Below are 18,454 nucleotides of genomic sequence, written 5' to 3'. Positions count from 1 at the left end.
GTCTTGTATTAAATCAAACTAACATATCTCAGTACATGAAAGAACAGACATTCCACAGATTCTGCACCAGACATATGGCATGCCATCAGCCTCCAAAAGTGGTGCATCAGCCTAGGCAAATCACACAAAACAGGAGTCCTGGAGCATGTGTTGGCTAGTAAATTTTAGAACTGCTAGTCAATGGGAGTCAGTTGGCAATATCTTCATTTCAACTTACACTGACCACAAATTCCTGTCAAGTCAAAGCTCAGGGTTTAGTAAACAGCTCCAAGGGGTTAAGTGCTGTTCCTTGCCCCTGCAGCTGCTCTTTACCACCCTGCCTCCAAAAGTCCCCATCCCAAAGCAGGCTAGGCAAGAAGGGAATCCATGCGTGCTCTTTCTCTGCTCCAGAGAAAAGTCCAGGGGCCTACTTGAAGCCACACGGAGCTCAAACCCAAGCAAAAGAAACCCTCTGGTTAAATGGAGGCATTTGACTAGATACACACAGGGACTGCAGCAGCAGCTGCACAGTTAATGTAACCAGGATTGCTCACTCTCTACTATCTTAGTAACTTGAGCTTTGGCAACAGGGAGTTTCAGCCTGCTTAAGCTGAAAGAAAAAGCAACACTCGGGTGGGAGTAAGGATGTGCATATAAATAGGAGAGAGTAGTGGGGAAACTGGACTTACAAGGTATTCTGTCAGAGCAGTGAGGAAAAATCTTTAGCGGTCAGTTTCAAGATGAGAAACTGAAGTTTTTTCCTCAGTGGGTCTATGGAAGAAAAACCACAAGATGAGGTTTTCTTATTTCCTACTAAAAAATGCTATTTGAGGCATTCAATCCACATCACTATTAAAAAAAACAAGCAACAATCCCCCCAAAAAACAAAACACCACCACCAAAATCCCATTCCAACTCCAAAAAAGTAGTACAAGGGATACAAGCTGTGTTTCACATATTATGTATAGATTTTAAACACCTACCTAACCCCTCCCTATATCCACAGATTCTTCCTAACAGCCCTGGCAGCCAATCTGTACAGCAGTGAGGGTAGTCCCAGGTGCAAGTGCTCTGTTCCCTGATACAGATTTACATGGGCAATTTGTATCATTAAAGAACATTAGCATCCACATGACTGTTTGCCTATCTATTGTTTCTCTTAGTATCTTTTCCTGCCTATCAGTTTCAAAGACTATTACTTATGAGAACAAGGGAAAAAAAATTAAAAATGCTTTGTCCACTTACACACACTGACACCAAATCTGGGCCAAGAGTAGGTAAATCAGCAGCACCCAGAGAGCCATGCCTAATTTCTAAACATTTATGTAAGGCTGTAGTTGTCCATACATTAATTATCACACCAGTGTAGATAGCAAAAACCTAAATAAGCTTTGATGGCTAAGGATCAAGGCCTGACCAAGTTTTGAGACTAGAAGGGGCAAGGCTACACGCATCTTCCCTGCTCTGCACTTGAGATTATGAGTTTGTGCTGCATCTATAAAAAGTTTGGCCAAAATGCCATCTCAGTCTTCAGAACACTTCAGGTCTATGTAAGAAAATCCATACCTGATTATTCCATGATCACCTTAAGGATTCCATATGATCACCTTAAGGATGATTTGTACAAACAGCAGATGTCATACTAGCAACTGTTTTGTTGCTGCCATTCAGCTAGAATTTAGATATATAAATCTTTATTCAAAGACCTCTGAAGAGGGGGGGGGAAAAAAAATTATTTCTTCAGTTAAATTTTACGTACACTGATGCAGCGAATCTCCTTCACCTTTGAAAATCCCCAAAGTCTACCTGAATATTGGCCTCATTTTCTTCAAGTTTCATGCAGAAAACGGGCTTTAAGACAACTTGGACATAGTTTTGTCCCTTTAAAAGTACTCGAACCATAAATTAAAAATACTTTGACTCTTCTTAATCTCCTTACCATGGGGATGGCTGTTCACACTTCTCTTCACAGCTTGCCATTGCTGAAGTGTGTCTAATGTCACTCATGGTAAATTAAGATTTCAGGTGGGGAAATACCAGCAGGGGCAGGCAGATTCCCACGATTCAAAAGGGGTTGCTCTCGTGATGACATCCTTTGTCATGAAAAGCCATGGGAGAAAAATCTCCTCCCTCTCCACTTCATCCGAGCAGAATTTTGTCAAGTAAAAATCTTGCCTGAAGTTCTTCCTCAGTGGGTCTATGGAGGAAAAACCACAACATACTTTCTTTTCAACTAGTGTCAGCTGCCTCTGTCAAATCACAAACATCTGATCACAGAGCTCTTAATAAATACTTGACACCAGGCATATGGAGAGGCAACTGAACCATGGCACAAGAAAACTGCCCCAGCACTGAGGAAAAGCCTGTTGGTTCCATGATAGGTCACAGCTATGTCCCTTTAGACAGAGCTGAGAGAGAACAAGCCCATCTTTCACCCCAGTCATTCCACTAACACCCATGCTCATTGCCTAATCCTGTCTCAAGTCCTGCACTGTGTCCTCCTTCATGAAATATGAAATCAGAAGGAAACAGAGACAGTTCATGGACCACACACTGCTGCAAAGCACAAGCCCACTTATTCTCAACAAGACTTTAAATTTAGTACAAAGGGAGGGCCTGAAAGAAGGGATGCTTTGCACTACTATGTGCTTGATCTCAAGCCCATTTGCTCTAGCTGTTTTCCTTCCTTCCCCTGCCCTTTTGGAGAGCACAGTCACTCCTTGCTATCTAGCAGGGAGATGAAAACTGAGCTGAGCAGATGTTGCAAAGCTGGGGATAGAGGGTGATGAACATTACCATGCAGAGTACATGTGTAACAGGAGGAGAGGCAACGGAGCCCGGGTTTGAAGGGAACACCTCCCAACCCCAGGGAGGTAACTCTGCCCAACTGAGCTAGCAGACAGGTAGCAGCAGGTGTGCCCGAGTGACACCGGAATCAGAAAATACATCGTGGCAATGAATTACCTGCTGGGGGACAATTTCATTTATGTGAACCTAAAACCCAGCCTATAGGCACATAGGAACAGCAGCTCAGCTGTACTGGTCCTAAACAGATCCGTGTGCCAGCAGTACATGAAAGCTCTTAGCACAGTTTAGGCTATGAGGGAGAGGAGTCTCTTCAACCCCACCTATCCACAGAACAAGGGGACTCTGTTGCAAGGCAAATCCTCTACCGGAGATACTCACAGCAGTCCCAGGGTGGGATGAGGCCAGGCACATGGAAGCATGCTCAGCCGATGGGAAGGCAACCATCAGCCACGCCTGCACACTGGCTTCAGCCCCACATGATTTCCTTTCCTCTACACTTGTGAGAAAGTGGGGGCTCCCAGTAAACACTTCTTTCACACCAACTAGGTTTTGACAGTCCTGGGCAAATTTCAGGCACACAAGTACAGCCGTGCCACAACACACCGCATCAGCAGCACTGCCGCCTTCTCCATGAAGCACCTTCCAGAGGAGGCCCACATCTTCATCTGGCACTCACTAGCACAAACAAGGGAAGCATTTTTCCAAATCTGTCTCTCTGGCCAACAGCAGAGCCAAGCAAAGAAGCCCAGCTCCCTCTCCTCATCACCCGTGCATGACCATGCTATGTACAGGAACACTGAAGCACAGTGAGTGTGTTGGGGAAAAGGTGGCATCCACCCAGCCTGCTGCAGGGACGGTCACTGCTCCAAGGTGCTGCAGCCCAAGGAGGAAATAGGGTGATGGGGCCACAAAGAAAACACAGAGACAGGGGCTCCACAGAGAGTGAGGTCTGGGCTGGCTTTTGCTTAGACAAGCCTGACCTGAGAAGCCAGACTGCTGACCTCCACACCTCATCTAGACAGCCTCTCTGAAACACTTCCAGCTTTGGCTGGAGTGTGGCTCAAGATGTATCAGGGATGGTTCTGCAGCACCGAAGCACATGAATAAACCCCCTGCCCATGCACCCTCTCCAGAACAAACCCTTTTCCACCAACAAACAAAGTAGCTCCCACTGCCAAAAATTTCTACCATCTGCTTTCCATATTTCCCTATAATGGAAAAACAGATTCTCTGCTATTTTTAAAATGGGATTAGTTTGCGGTCTCAACTTCTTTGCTTTTTATCAACACCTTTACCTCAATATGTAGATGCCACTAAGAAAATAGGCTTTAGGTAGAGGGAAAAACTTGGCTCAGGAGACCATGGCAAGCCCCAGGATCAGTAGGAGATAAGTCCTATAGAAATCTCAACTTACCAATTTCACCATTTAAAGAAAATTTAAACTACACTAAACCATTAAAAAAAAAAAAAAAAAAGAGAGACCAAATCACCAAGTTTGGCAGCATGTGGATTAGGAAACAACTCCAGAGACAAATCTGAGTGAATAAGAGCCTTTTGTTGGCAGGAGATACTATGGTGATAAGTACTTGGGGCAGCACCTCTTCAGTCTGCATTAATTGCAGCCAGAACATCACGTCTGACCAGATCTTCAACCAGATTTCTCCAAGTCCAATCCAGTGACATGCTGATAAGCTTCTACATCTATTTTAATTGATGAGAGCTGAGGACACCCAACAGTTGTTAGGACAGATATTCACAAAAGAGACCTTAAGATGGGAAGCAATACAGCCAAGTGGCTGATTCTCTGTGGTAAACAAAAGAAGTCCCCGCATTTTTGGAAAAACATTTTTTAAAATATTGTTATATCTTTCATGGGAAATGCCAAATAATACCAGTTATATTTCTATGTAATAAAAACGCTACAGAGATAGAAGAACATGTACCACATGTATCTGGTTAATTTAAAAAACAAAAGTCAGAGAAACACTAGCTAATCTCCTCTTGCAAATTCCATATTTGTGCATGAATTTATGTACTCTGAAGAAAAAGACTGAGTAAATCAACTTTAAACTTCCCCCCCCCCCCCCTTTTTTTTTCTTAGTTAAACTGTTTTATTTCTGAAGTGGATGCTTTAAAATTAACACATCATCATGTGGGTGAATTTCTAAAAACTGCCTTGTTAGAAGTCTGGAATTAATATTGTATATGTGCCCATGTGTAGTGTATTAGACAGTACTCACACTAATAGAAAAGTTAGGGTGTTAAAGGAACAGCTAAATAGACAAGAGTAATGCAGCAGCTTTGAAAAATCAGCCTAAGGCTCTTATGTCTGCAGGTCTTGTTAAAACTGTGGGTTCAGGCATCAAAGGTGGTAACTGCAAAATCTCAGCCTCAAAATTTGCTCCAAGTCCATTCATCAGATACACACACTGCAAAGAGAGTTCATTTACTGAGTGGCAAAAAAGTAATGACAGATAAAGCTTTTCCTCCAGTTTGCTTATCAACATCTCCATAAACAGGGCTCCCACTGAAACGTAAGAGTGGGTAGAGGTTTGCTCAAGGATCAGCACACTTCCAGTCCTTTGAACCACCTGGGTCATACCCCACCTCCCCTGTGCACTCATCCCTAAACAAAGGGCAACGCTTGTGCTCTCATGCCAGTCTGAGGCCACAATCCTGCCATCAGATCTGTGTAGGTGGGTATGGGCACATAGAGAGAGTCCCACTGAAGTCACAGGCACAGAGGTCCACCCACACAGATCAGGAGTTTGGCTGGAGTCCACAGTAAGGGCTTGCCTACACTTGGGTTTGGGGGTTTCGTTATATAAACCAGGAAAACTACAAACTCAGCAAAAATTTGCAGCAGACAGGCTGTGCCGACATAAAAAGGGATTCACCACTGCTGCTTTTCAACCCCGTTTTAAACCCCTTGCCTACAGAAAGCAGACAAGTAGCACAACTATTGCAGATAAAGCCTTTGCACAATTTTTATTCTGGAATAACTACCCATACGGAGACAATTCTTTAAATAAAATATTTTTGTTCCAGAATAATTTTGTGGCTAGCAATGTGGGCAATCTATTCCATGGTAACTAAATTACAGCTTAATAGCCATAGTAGGAGAACTAAGATGGTTATATTCCCCTTCCCCCCCCCCCCCATACACACACCCACTAGGCTAGGTCATAAGGAATATGGGATAGATTCAAATGCCAACTAAAAAACAGTGGGAGTCTTCCCAATGACTTCAGTGGGCTTTAGCTGAGGCACTGTGCAAAGGAAATTGCTTAATTCCTGTCTATTTTTTTAAAAAGGATTCTAAAAAAATATGAAAAAAAACAATTTAAAACTGAGCTGCAAGCCTGCAGGCAGGCAGACATATGAGTAATCCTACCAAACCCAGTGGGATCCATGTGCATTTGTAGAACTGTGCTCTTGGTGTGTGAAGACTACATCTATACATCAAGAGCAGACAGAGCAAATTATTAACCCTTAACTGTCTCACTGAGAAGTGGCCCAAGTCTCAAAGAATTTTCAACCATGATATATACCTTGCTTTAATGTACTACCCTCTTTTATACCTTGAGCAACATGAAAGTAATGCTGTCAATTCAGAATACCAAGGTGAAAATACTGCAATTAACTTTTTCCAAAAAAATCACTCCAAACATTTTGTTTTTCCTGAGAGATTTATTTTGTAGTTAAGTCTAGGCACCAGTGATTTTTTTTTAAGGATAAAATCTTTCCATCTAAAAATTCTAACCAGATGTGGATTTCAGACTTCCAAATTTGGGAATGTTCAGATCAAGAGTTGTTGTTTTAGTCTTTCAGCCATGATCATCACTGTAAACATAAAAGTTTTCAATTATTTCACACTCAAACCATCAAGACACTAAATCTATATTTAGCCAAAATGAAGAGCAGGTTCAGAAAGTCTTGGTAGATGTTTACAAGGACCCAAGCCTAAATCACAAAAGCTTCAACTATACAGGTTTTACACAATTCTGCTTTTTTTTGTTATGAGAGCACAGCAAAATTTGTGATGCAAATCTCATGTATGGCAATTACCTGGGTGAGCTAGGGAAAACTTTCAAAATTGGTATACGTGCTTCTCCTCAATTTGCAACACAAATTGCAGGTTTCTAAGAGTGAAGTGGATGTTCCTTTCTTTTCTGTCAGCTGGACTCTGTTAGTTGCTAATCCTGACTTTCAGAGATGTTGGAGAAATGAGAAATCACTTTCTAAACCACCAGTTCCATTTGCCCTGTGTATCCCCTAAGACGACAGTGAAAAACAAGAAAATATTCCTTGTATTATGGCTCTAGCTTTCTACTAAAAATGCAATAAATTTAACTTTTTAATAAATTATTTAACTACTTAATAAATCACTATGTAGACAGATGTTATTTAGATCTTTCTTGACCCTTCTGGCCATGGCATTAGATATTAACCCAATGCTTCCCAATTTGGTAGTACATTTATGGCAGTGGCCAAGTTCTCTTCTCCTTCCATGTATTTCTTCCTCTTTACCTCTCATGTATCTTTAGACATCAATTTTCTCCCTTTAATCCTTCACAGAATTCTCCTCAGTAAAAAACAAGTTATCTGCATGTTTCAAATATCACAGACAACCTCAGTCCATCACTGCTACTAGCTTTTCATGGAACCAGATGTTTGAGGGTTGCTGCATGCTCTACAGGCAGCAGCACAGTTAAAGCCTCACAGCCCTACAAGGCTACAGAGCAGTCCTTCAGGATAACTCTTCAGAGAGCGTACAGTAGTCTCTAATTTTACAAAAATAACATTATTCAAAAGTAAATGTAGTAAAAGTAAAAGCAACAGCATATATTGCACTTAACATTATGACATATATATATAACATTATATATATTGCACTTAATATAGCATATAACAATAACTACACAACATACATTTGATCCCAAATTCATGAGTTGGAACTTATGTCAGTGGCAATTAGCAATGGAATCTCCCACTGGTTCCAATTAGAATAGATTAATTCTCGATGCTAAGCGTGTAACACTCACAAAAATTCCAGATCTATAGATGGAAAGAAACAAAAGTACATAAATTCCTGAGTTATGATCCTGAAGCTCCTTCTCTCATAAGCAACCTCATTGAGAAAATCCAACCCAGATGAAAGTTCTGAATCATATCCTTCTGAAATCAGTGGCAAAGACCCTCAGATGATCAAAATGCCCAGAGGGATATACTGAACTGAGCTTGGCCTACAGAGGGAATAAAAAACAAAAGAACCCACACCAGTCACTCACATGATACATGAGAAGAAGGAAAGCAGCAAATGGAGTTACACCCTTTCTAGGCACCGTAATCCCACCACCCTGCAAACAGCTCCTGAGCAGAGATCCTGGAAAAGGTCATTGTCTTGGCTCTTGCAAAAGCCAGGTTGGCTTTGAAACGTTGGGGTTCATTAAAGGCGCTTCCAACGCTGACCTGAGTCTGCCTCTTAGCATAATCATGAAACATTTTACACTACGACCATTACGAAGACTAAAACTCTCTTTGAAGACAGCCAAACAGATTTATAGGAACAGTCACTGCTCATTTGGTCTGGGGTTTGCTGTTGGTTTAGGTTGTTATTTTTTTTAAACAGAGGTTCTGTATCATGTAAATGCTCAAGGCATGACTAACAGAGGTCATTACGCTGCTGTATGAAAGTGTTTGCTTGGTGACCCTGTGCTGTTTCTGTGTGTGACTGTTCTGAGCCCACCTGGAGGCTCAGGAGTTTGAAGTCAACTCCATCCAAGGACCAACTTGTCAGGACAAAAGTTTGTTTGTCTCCATCTCCTGCAACCCAACTGGTAGCACTTCCTCTCTGTAAAGATGACTCTCTGCTCCATCTCCTGCATTCTTCATAATAAGACAGGTTCTACAGGCCAGATGTTGACATCCTTTACACCAGCAAACACAGCTTTCTCCAGGCTGACAGCTTGGGTGGTGCTAATGGATTGGAATAAGTGGAAACAGTTTGATTCAGTGAGCAGTACTGTTCATGGTGCTTTGAAAAGAGGGAGTGGTAAGGGAGCTATTGCCATGCTTATCATAAAGCATGTGCTTAAATGTGTTGTTGAAGTGCCCAATGCACCAGGCTAGAACAAATCAGGTTGCTATTCCATTCTTAGGATGGCAGATGCTAAATCAGCTGTTCTTTCTGCACCACTGCTCCTCTGCCTCAGTTTCCCCATTAGAAAAAGAGAGAAAATTACTCTGATTTGCTTTGTAATGCCTTTGGAAACAGTGGCTGAAACATGAAACAAAAGCTGGGCATCACTCTACCGCAGACCCAAGGTCTGGTTATCACCCAGTGGATTGCTTCCCTTAAAGCCCTACCAGAAGCTGAGGTATTTACCAAACAATGTGGATGAAAAAACAGCTGGTGGCTCCTGTCTCCCCAGCTGTTACTTGGGTGCTTAAGAGGGAAGGGCTATCCCCCTCTGACAGTGCCATATGGAAAGTTTCATTACTGCATTACCTAGGAATACATGTTCCATAAGAAAGGATCAGGAGCAAAAGGCAACAGACAATAGTTGGGCCATCCAGGAGATGAGGATGCAAAGAGGCAAAAAGGTATGGGCTTGGGAAAGCAGGTAAAAGCCAATACAGAAAGCAATCAGATTTTCACTTTTTAATATTTTAACACCTTTTGGGGAAAAATCATGAGCTGTAAACTACCAATGAGAAACGGGTAGGAACACTCTTTGAGAAGGAAACTCAGGAGCAGAATAAAATGGCAATGAAGTCTTGCAAATTAGGGCACTAGTTGTTACTGGTTGCTCTGTTCTGCCCTAGTGAGGCCACATCTGGAATACTGTGTCCAGGTTCTGAGCTCCCAAGTTCAAGAGAGATGGGAAACTGCTGGAGAGATTCCAATGGAGGGCAACAAAGACGGGGGGATTGGAGCATCTCTCTTACACGGAGAGGTTGAAAGAGCTGGGACCCTTTAGCCTAGAGAGAAGATGCCTGAGAGGAGAGCTTGTCAACGTCTATAGATACCTACAGGGTGGGTGTAAGGATAGAGCCAGACTCTTTTCAGTAGTACCAGTCACAAGTCAAGAGGCAATGGGTGCAAGCTGGAACACAGCAAGTTCCATCTAAACATGAGGAAAAGCTTTACTGTGAGTGTGACAGAGCACTGGAAAGAGGCTGTCCAGGGAGTCTGTTGTCTCTTTCTCTGGAGGTATTCAAAACCCACCTAGATGCCATCCTGTGTAATGTGCTCTGGGCAATGCTGCTTCAAGCAGGAAGGGTCAGACTATACAATCTCCAGAAGCTGCTTCCAGCTCCAAAGATTCTATGATACAGTGCCTGTCCCACTGTCCACAACAGTCCATTAAATGCCTTATACCCAGCACTACAGGCTTTAAGACAAGGAGTCTTTCTCAGGAAGTATCTTATTTGAGTTGGGGGAAGAATCCAAGCAACTATGGCTCAGTACCTGGCATGATTCTTACACCTTACAGATCTGCAAGAGCAGAGTAGGTAGCTAACTCACCTCTGCTCCCAGGGGCACAGTATGTCACAAGCCATGATGCCAGTTTTCCCTCACACCTCCTCTGTAATTTTTAGCATATATGCTACAGACACATGCAGACCTCCCAGTGTCCACAAGCTCTGATCAGCCCAACTATGCCAGCAGCAGCAGACACTGTACACCCAGCCAGTCTGGCAAAACTGCACTCGTGCTGGAAGAATTTCTTTTGCTAGTGAACAGTGGTGATTTTTACAGCACTAAGGCTTTGCCATGTGGCCACATTTATCCTCAGACAGCTCTGCCTGCTATTCTTGTCCGTGTAAAGCACTGATACAGCTTCAAAAAGATTTCTCTTCCTTTCTCTGGCTCGTACTCCCACACTTTCAGGAAGCTGTTTGAGCCTCTCAACCTTTCATTTTCTAATCTGCTATTCCTACACACACACACACACACACACACACACACACACACACACACACAGAGTTCTCAGCAATTCTGCTTCAAACCACAGGTGACCAAAACTCCACCACAACCACAGGACTGTGGGAGTCAGGGGGGGTACAAGAAAACACTCAACACACTGCTTGACTTGTAAGCGAGCTCCAGTTCCAAGAAGCTCGGAGCAAGGTGCATTTGTACTCACCACAAAGTGGCTACAAGTGCAAGCAAAATTCCTCAGAGGTCCCCCAGGGAAAGAAAACTCTTCCAGGAACCTTTTTCCCAGACCTTTCTCAAGGCATTTAAGAACCACCAGTTTTCACAGGGATACCCCACAGGCAAGGGCAGATGCTCAAAGGGAGCTCTCTCCTCCAGCACTTCAACCACCTTTTTGTAAAGCCTCTGAGCAAAGCTCAAATTGGCACCAACTTCCAAAGGAAACCTCATCTTGCCAGTAAAACATGCAGAAACAATCTTTGGGAGTAAAGGAAGAGTAAAGAAAGAAGTGACCTGCAAAGACTTGGATATTATTATTTACAGGGCTGAAAACATTCTCCCACACTAAACATGCACCTTTCCTTCTCTGCTGTACTTGTCCCGAGCCAAAGTTGCAAATAGCATTGCTTGAGCTGATCCAATTCAAGGATGGATCCAAAAAAATGACTCTCAGAAACTTGCACAAGCCCTGCAAGGGCAGCTCCAAAATTTAGAAGAAAGAGGACATCACATTTCTGAGATGGGGTAAGACAAAACCAAGACAGACAGGCACTTTAATGAAATCTAAAATTTAACAATAAATTGAGATTTCTTCCAATCATAGTACGCACAGGAATGGATAATAAAATAATAGCCAGATGAAGATGCATGGATAGCAGTCAACCAAACTAATGAAGTACCTCCTGCACCAATTTCATACTTTTCAGAGACGTTCTGAATGTTTTACATTTTGCAGGGAGTGGTGGGAATACAAACCCTTCCTCAGTACATGAGTCAAATTAGTTTCCCCACTTGAAAGTAAAGCAGGGGCTTGGAAGAAAAAAGATTTCTCCATCTGATGCACAGAGACAGAGCAGTGGAAATCAGTTTTGTATCACAGCCAGCCAGTATCCCTGCATTCTTCCTCTCCCATCAATAGTGCACACACATCAAAGAATGTGAGAGACTCATCCAGGGCAAGGTCAGCCTTAAAATCTGTTGAGCCTCAAGCTGCAAAGTCTTGAGCTGGTGCATCAAGAAGACAGGTAATCAGACAGCAAGTCACCTCTCACTGCTACAGAGAGAAGCAACAACATCAGTGCTGCCCACTGTCGGGGAGCAAGAATGGTCACAGGGTTGGCCCCCTCCCCAGCCAGCTTGCCAGTGAGACAGAGACATCAAACAGGCTCAAAAGATACAGTGCCTGCACAATTTCAGGTGGTCAACAGTGTTAGCTGAGACTGGAAAAGGGATATGGACAGGTACCTGGGTAGGCTGATCAAAAAAAAAACCAAAAGACACCAAAACAAAAGAACAGGGTTTGTCATCTGCCTGTCATGTAGGTGTCATGGGTAAAACACTGATTAAAGAGATGTCATCAGCTCCATTCATTACTTAACTGGCTCTTCTGTCCTTAAATAGGAAGGAGGAAAAAAAAAAAAAAAAAAAAAAAGAGAGGGAGAAAGAAAAGCAAAAAGTGCTGCTTCATACCATCATTTTCCATTTTTACTGCTGTCAGTGCCACCATCTGCTAATCAGAAATTATCATTCTTAGAAAACACGTTGTCTGTATTCTGAGGGAAAGGTGGTGTTTCAGTGAACTTCCTCAGGCTGAATCAGGGAAAAAAAAAGAATAGAGTTCTGAAATGCTGAATCATTCTGCTTTGTATGAGAATAACTCAGAATAAAAATTAATAGTAATTTAACAAAAAAAGAGACAAAACTCATCTTGTTCTTAATTTATCTAGAAATCTGACTAGAATTCTAAGTGTTTGGTGGCTTTTTGAAGCCAAAGACACTTTCTTCCGCTTTGAACTTTCAGATAATGATTTAAAAATAATGATGTTAACTGTGTGACAATATCTGTCTCTTGACCAGCTTTCATTATGGCCAGTGCCACTGACTAATGACAACTTTTTTTTTATCAGTTATCTCTTGCTCAATTATCATTACAAAGAGGGTTAGCTTCCACCAAACCCTCTTGAACTCAATGGAGCACAGAGATCAGGGACAGTAAAACATGACTGTCTTACAATCTCTGGTGAATACTTGGGTCTTGAATAATTATTTCTTTCCTCCTTTAGCTGCGAAAGCTTATAGTTTTTCAAGTAACCTGGAAGGAGGGAAAACAATTTCCCATGTCTTCACCAAAATCATTATCAAAGCTGCCATTGACCCAAAGGAGACATTTCATTAAAATCTACACAACTCACCAACATTGGGGTAATGCCAAACTGAGAGCTCAGGAGTTCTACACTGTACAGATTTTAGTATTAATTTTCATCAAATTTTAAGTAGCCATGATTCAAGCCCCCTTTTAGACATCAGCCACCAAACTTGTCTCTTTAGGAGTTCTTCAGGTAAGAGTTTCAAAAATAAGGTCTTTTTTAAAAAAAAACAAAAAACAAAACCCACACAAAACAAAAAACAAACAAACAAAAAAGGAGTGAACTACCCAAAATCATACCTTGGTACTATTAAGCCATGGGTCATACTGCCAGTAATCCTGCAACATTTATCATCTCAGCAAGAGCTATGGCAAGATCATTATTAATTATTTCTATTACAGAGGCACAAGCAGTTTCCACCCGTGATCCAACTCCATTTTTCTAGGTGTTTACGATTTATGGAGGGACTATTGCATTAAATGACTTCAGGGGCACAGAGAATGGAGTGGCAGGAGGCACTGAACTAAAACCTCCTGCTTCTCCATACAGTACCTTTAATGCAAGTCTATCTTCCCTGTCCAGAATAATGTATATGCACCAGGTTGGTGTATTTTTATAAACATGTTGCAAGGGCAGCATATAAGACAAATTTAAAAAAAAAAAAAAAAAAAAGAAAGAAAAAATCTCTGAGCTGGCCTAGTTTTCTACAGAAAGGATGCCACAAATATCTTTCACACCAAATCTGATGCAGGGCATATATACCAAGTTCCCAGGCAAGCTGCATGGCTCATAAAGAGCTAGTATTTCTGGAGTGAAGGTATAATTTCCATGTTTGCAGGTATTGAGAACACAATTTTAACAGATAATTGAAATTCTGAAATTAACTCTAGGTAAGGCACATGGGACAAACTTCCTCCCCTGACCCAGAGAGGCATCATGCTTTGTTGCATGGTTAAACAGGTCCAGACTGTCAGCACCCGCAGTATGGAACAGCACAAATTTGCAATCAAAACAGGGGGGTTGGCATTTAGTGCTCTCAGTCTATCTCAGAAGACTCAATATGTGCAAGTAACTCCATCTACTAAAGCAGTGTTCCTCTACAAGCCATAGCACTGCTGGAAATCTGCAGAGGACAGCAGCAGGACCTCACACTGATACCAGAAGGCTCACTCATACCTCCAGGCAACAGCTCTACCTTTCACATTACATGAGCACTCCATGATGCCTCAGATGCTTGGTGTCTGCTGGCATAAGTAGAGATGGCTTCTCAGATCAAGAACCACCATGTTTTCCTAAACCAGTGACCATTTTTCCTTTAGCCTAAAGGGACACTCCATGTAAAAAAAGTAGGCATGAATCTTCAAAAGCTTTGGTTTTGATGTCAGGTAACACAGACCTGGCCAAGGCTTTATTCTGCGTTTCATCAATGCTTTAATCCCAGATCAACTATCACCACCACTGAAATAATGTGCCCTGCCCTCCTCATGATCCTAGCTGCTCATTCCCACCTCCACACCATGCTTCTGCCCTGCTCTAGCACAAGGTGTCCATTTTAATCCAGATCTGCTGCCCTGTCAAGCACACGTCCGCCCAAGCATTTCTGCCAGCCCACGGAAAGAGGAAGGGGAAGGGTGGGACAACATCTTTCAGGGTGCTACCACTTTATCTTGAATTAAGAGTCTCATCAAACTACTTCTTCGGCAAAATAACAATAGAGCCTTTAAAGAACAGTTAAAAATCTGTGCAGAAATAACCAGCTTCACTTTAGCCTGAAGCTGTATAGGGGTAAAAATTCCTTCACAAGAGATGCTGCCAGACACAGGGAAAGATGGTGTGACAGCATTATACAGACACACAGTAGAAGAATTCAGAAAACACCAGGTTCAACATGGGATGAAAACCCAGGGCCCCTGCCCAAGTTCCAAATTTCACTTGCCTCACCATATCTTGAGCAAAACTCTCCTTCATATTATGCTTAAAAAGCCTCACCTCTCAGGGTGCCAATTCCCACTGCACTTAAAAAGAAAATGGCTTTGCACTTAAAAAGAAAATGGCTTATACCATTGCCTGACAAAAACACCAACAGATGGTTAGGGCAGAGCTTAGGGAGAACACCCTCAACCTGTGAAAAGGGCAATCACAAGAATCTACAAGTAAGAGGTAAACCAGGAGGAGACTAGATACCAGTGACCCACAGAAGAAACAAACATCTCAATACAGAAGACTAGTGTCTGGAAAAATGTTTGGCTTTCAAGGACTTCTTACTGAGGCCACAGTCAGAGTAATTAACAATGGATGGCAGCAAGACCTGAGATGGCGGGGAATGAAGTTAATGACCCAGCCATGCAAGCAGCCTGCCACTTTTGCACACTGGGATGTGTGCACTTTTTCCTTTTAGGCGGATGCTATGCAAGCCAGCAGCAATGGGAAGTCAAACAGGCTAAGATTATCCTTTCATCTGGCACACTGTTAAGAAATCAAACTTGAAGTACTTCCCATTAATGGTATAAATCACTCTACATTTACCACTGTGCTGCCATATAGATTATCAAACCCTCTGCCTTTTTTTCCACTGGAATGACAAGATCAGATAGAATACTGCTGCTTCCTAAAACCAGGCATATAATTTAGCTCCTATTTCAGTGACTTGAAGAACAGACTTTGCAACCTCCAAGGGTTGTGTTTTCACAGTAGCCTAAAAGCTACCACCATTTTCAAGGATTGTGGCTTCCCAACAGGTGAAAGGCAAGGTAAAATTTGAGGTACAAAGCTGAAGGAAAACATGGCACAGCAACTGCATGAATGAACAGGCTACCCATCTGGAAATGTGAGAAAGGGGCAAGCTGAGCACAGGAAAAGGCAGGCATGAGAAAATTTCACCCTGATTCAATCAGCTTAAAATGAGGCTGCATTCAAGATTGCATTGTTACCTCTTCATCTGTCCACAGATGATATACCAGCACCCAGTCCTGCAGCACCAGGAACCATATTTTTACCCAAAGCCTGAGAGGATTCAAATTCAGGATTTTAACAGTTGAATGTGAACAGATAGGTTATCAGTAAAAAGATAAATATTATCTACAAAACCAGGGAAAACAATGTAGTCCTTGGTCCTAGGATCTAGTTATTGCTATAGTTTAACACTGAGTTAGGAGAGGGTGCATCCAGATTCTGCATGTGCTGCACTGACATACTTTAACTCATTTTTATATAGAATGTTAAGATTAACTTATTTGTGTTTAACACTGGGAAAATATAATTTCTTCAAGCTATCAGCACCTTTTGGAAATTTCTGAATTTGTTTTAATGTGTTGGTAGCAGGTATAATGTCTCCAGACATTCAGGCTGTATAGCCAGCCCTTGGAAACAGCAAAGTAAGAGCCTGCCCCCAGAAGGACAGTCCAAGCTGGTGGTCAGGACCTCAGGAGACAGTTAAAGGTGAGCAGATTGTGCAGCACAGACATCACAACTAAGTTCAGCCTAAAGACAGGCAAATACACACCATGTGAGAGCAAGCTGCTGCGGTATCTGCTGCAGGACACGATTCTAGGTGTGGGGATTGGCAAAGCATTTTCAGGGGGGTTGCTTGTTTTTTTTTCTTGTAGCCAGCTTGCTTTTCTAGTTCAGTAGAAAGTTCACTAACTGCATTAGCACAGGACAAGCATGGTTTGAGAAACAGCTCAACTTGCACTGAAAGAAAGCATTTGGTGTACAGAGAGTCCCACAAGCAAGTCCTGTCTGCCAGCTTACTGATTTCTTAATCATTATGTATAGTAAAATGAAGTCCAGGCACTCAGTAAACAATAATTCTTCCTCAATTTTCTCAGCTATTAGGAACCTGAAGAGTCCAAAGAGATTGGACAATCAAATCAAGATAGCCACTCCAAAGCAGGCTCCAGGCAGGCTGGTGGAATAAATTAATGGAAACATTGGAATTGCTCTTATATTGTATAAAACCTGTTCATCAGCCACACAGTCATGGGGTTGTGTGTTTGTGCCATCCAAACAAATGCATCCTCGTGCAAGGAACTGTGATCACTTGTCTCTTATCAGCCATCAGAAGAGGTGCAGCTGACACAACACACTGCATCTGAATTATCTAAGAATATAACTATTTTTCCACCCTCTCTCAGCCAAATCTTGGGAAAAACCTAGAGCAATAAAATAGGTCAGGGCACTTTGTGCCAACAAATGGCATGACCAAAGAAGAGAAGAGTCAAGGATAGGAAAATCCCCAAGAATTTTCCTGAAAAAAATTCACTGAGAAGTCCTTCATAATCTGAAGAACACTCACCTCCCCAGTTTCAGATGGTCAGGTTACCACTGCTGAGGTAACAGCAAAAGAGGAAGAAACACAGGAGGAGGTCTGATTCTATGATTCACATGAGAGGTTTTCTAAACTGTTATTTTTCCACCAGTCAGAGGCATCCGTAGAGTCCAGAACCATAGAATGAAAGCCCTGAATCAAAATGTGAAAACACAGTTGTTCTGGTCAGGTGTCAAGTCTGCCTAAGCTAACACTGCATCTCCTGCAATGCCCAGCAGGAAATGCTCAGAGAAAGAGCACGAGGAATAAACTCTCCCTTGCACAGTCTCCCAGCCATCCTCAGGTTAGGTAGGGGCTTTCTGACCCAAGGACTGACCACAGCTCTATCTTTGCAATTAATGGTCCTGAATAGATCAATCTACTATGAAGCTAACTGCCTGTTTGGCCCTAATTACAACTCCTAGCAGTAAGTTTGTAACCTCAGAGTAAGTTTTGTGAAACTTACTTGTAACTTGTAACTGCTTGCCCCACTTGTAACTGCTAGACGCTTTCCTCTGATCCTTCCTGTTTCCATATGATGAGAACTAACACTTCCAAACTCAGCTTTTCCCTGCCTCTGCCTCTCATGACCTTCTAGAGCAAATTTTTATGATTTCCACAGGAGTCTTCCATGAGAGCAGCTGCCTGCAGTTGCTGCCATGACAAACTCCTCCCTCCTCTCACTTTAGTTCCTTCACTCTCAATCCCACCCTACTTCCCTGGCTCCTGTTTTCTTTCCTCCACCAACCTCCAGTCCCACAGCTGAGAGTAGGTGTATAGAAATCTAGATCACAGCTCTCTGTTTGGTTCAGACAGCTCCCTATCTGCATAGGCATGGAGAGCCACCCTACCTCAAAGCTTACATCTTGCAGCCACGTCAAACATCTTTAAACCTCTGGGTACCTGGCTGTTATGTGGATGAGCTGAGAGCAGCATAATCTGGGAGCTCTGGTAGAAATCAAGACAGAAGCTCAAACCCTGAAGTGGACTCAAAATTCTTTAAGGTCAGTAAGTCTTGAAAGACTAATAAAAAGTTTTCTCAGAAGACCC

At 42.4% G+C, this 18,454-nt stretch overlaps 1 protein-coding gene and 1 long non-coding RNA gene across 4 annotated transcripts in view; both read right to left on the bottom strand.

Moving 5' to 3' along the window:
• Nucleotides 1-18,454, bottom strand: part of ETV6 (ETS variant transcription factor 6) — a 135,640-nt gene that overhangs the window by 104,455 nt on the left and 12,731 nt on the right. The window lies entirely within an intron of this gene.
• Nucleotides 4,931-8,023, bottom strand: LOC139791279 (uncharacterized). Its single transcript, XR_011723861.1, has 3 exons — nt 7,719-8,023; nt 6,856-7,062; nt 4,931-5,216 (listed from the first exon to the last, which is right to left on the bottom strand). It is a non-coding gene; the product is annotated as an uncharacterized lncRNA (long non-coding RNA).

The sequence above is a fragment of the Heliangelus exortis genome, chromosome 1, assembly GCF_036169615.1.
Source record: "Heliangelus exortis chromosome 1, bHelExo1.hap1, whole genome shotgun sequence".
Taxonomy (NCBI): Eukaryota; Metazoa; Chordata; class Aves; order Apodiformes; family Trochilidae; genus Heliangelus; species Heliangelus exortis.
The sequence above is the reverse complement of the archived record's forward strand: the minus strand, read 5'-3'. Positions and strand labels throughout refer to the sequence as shown.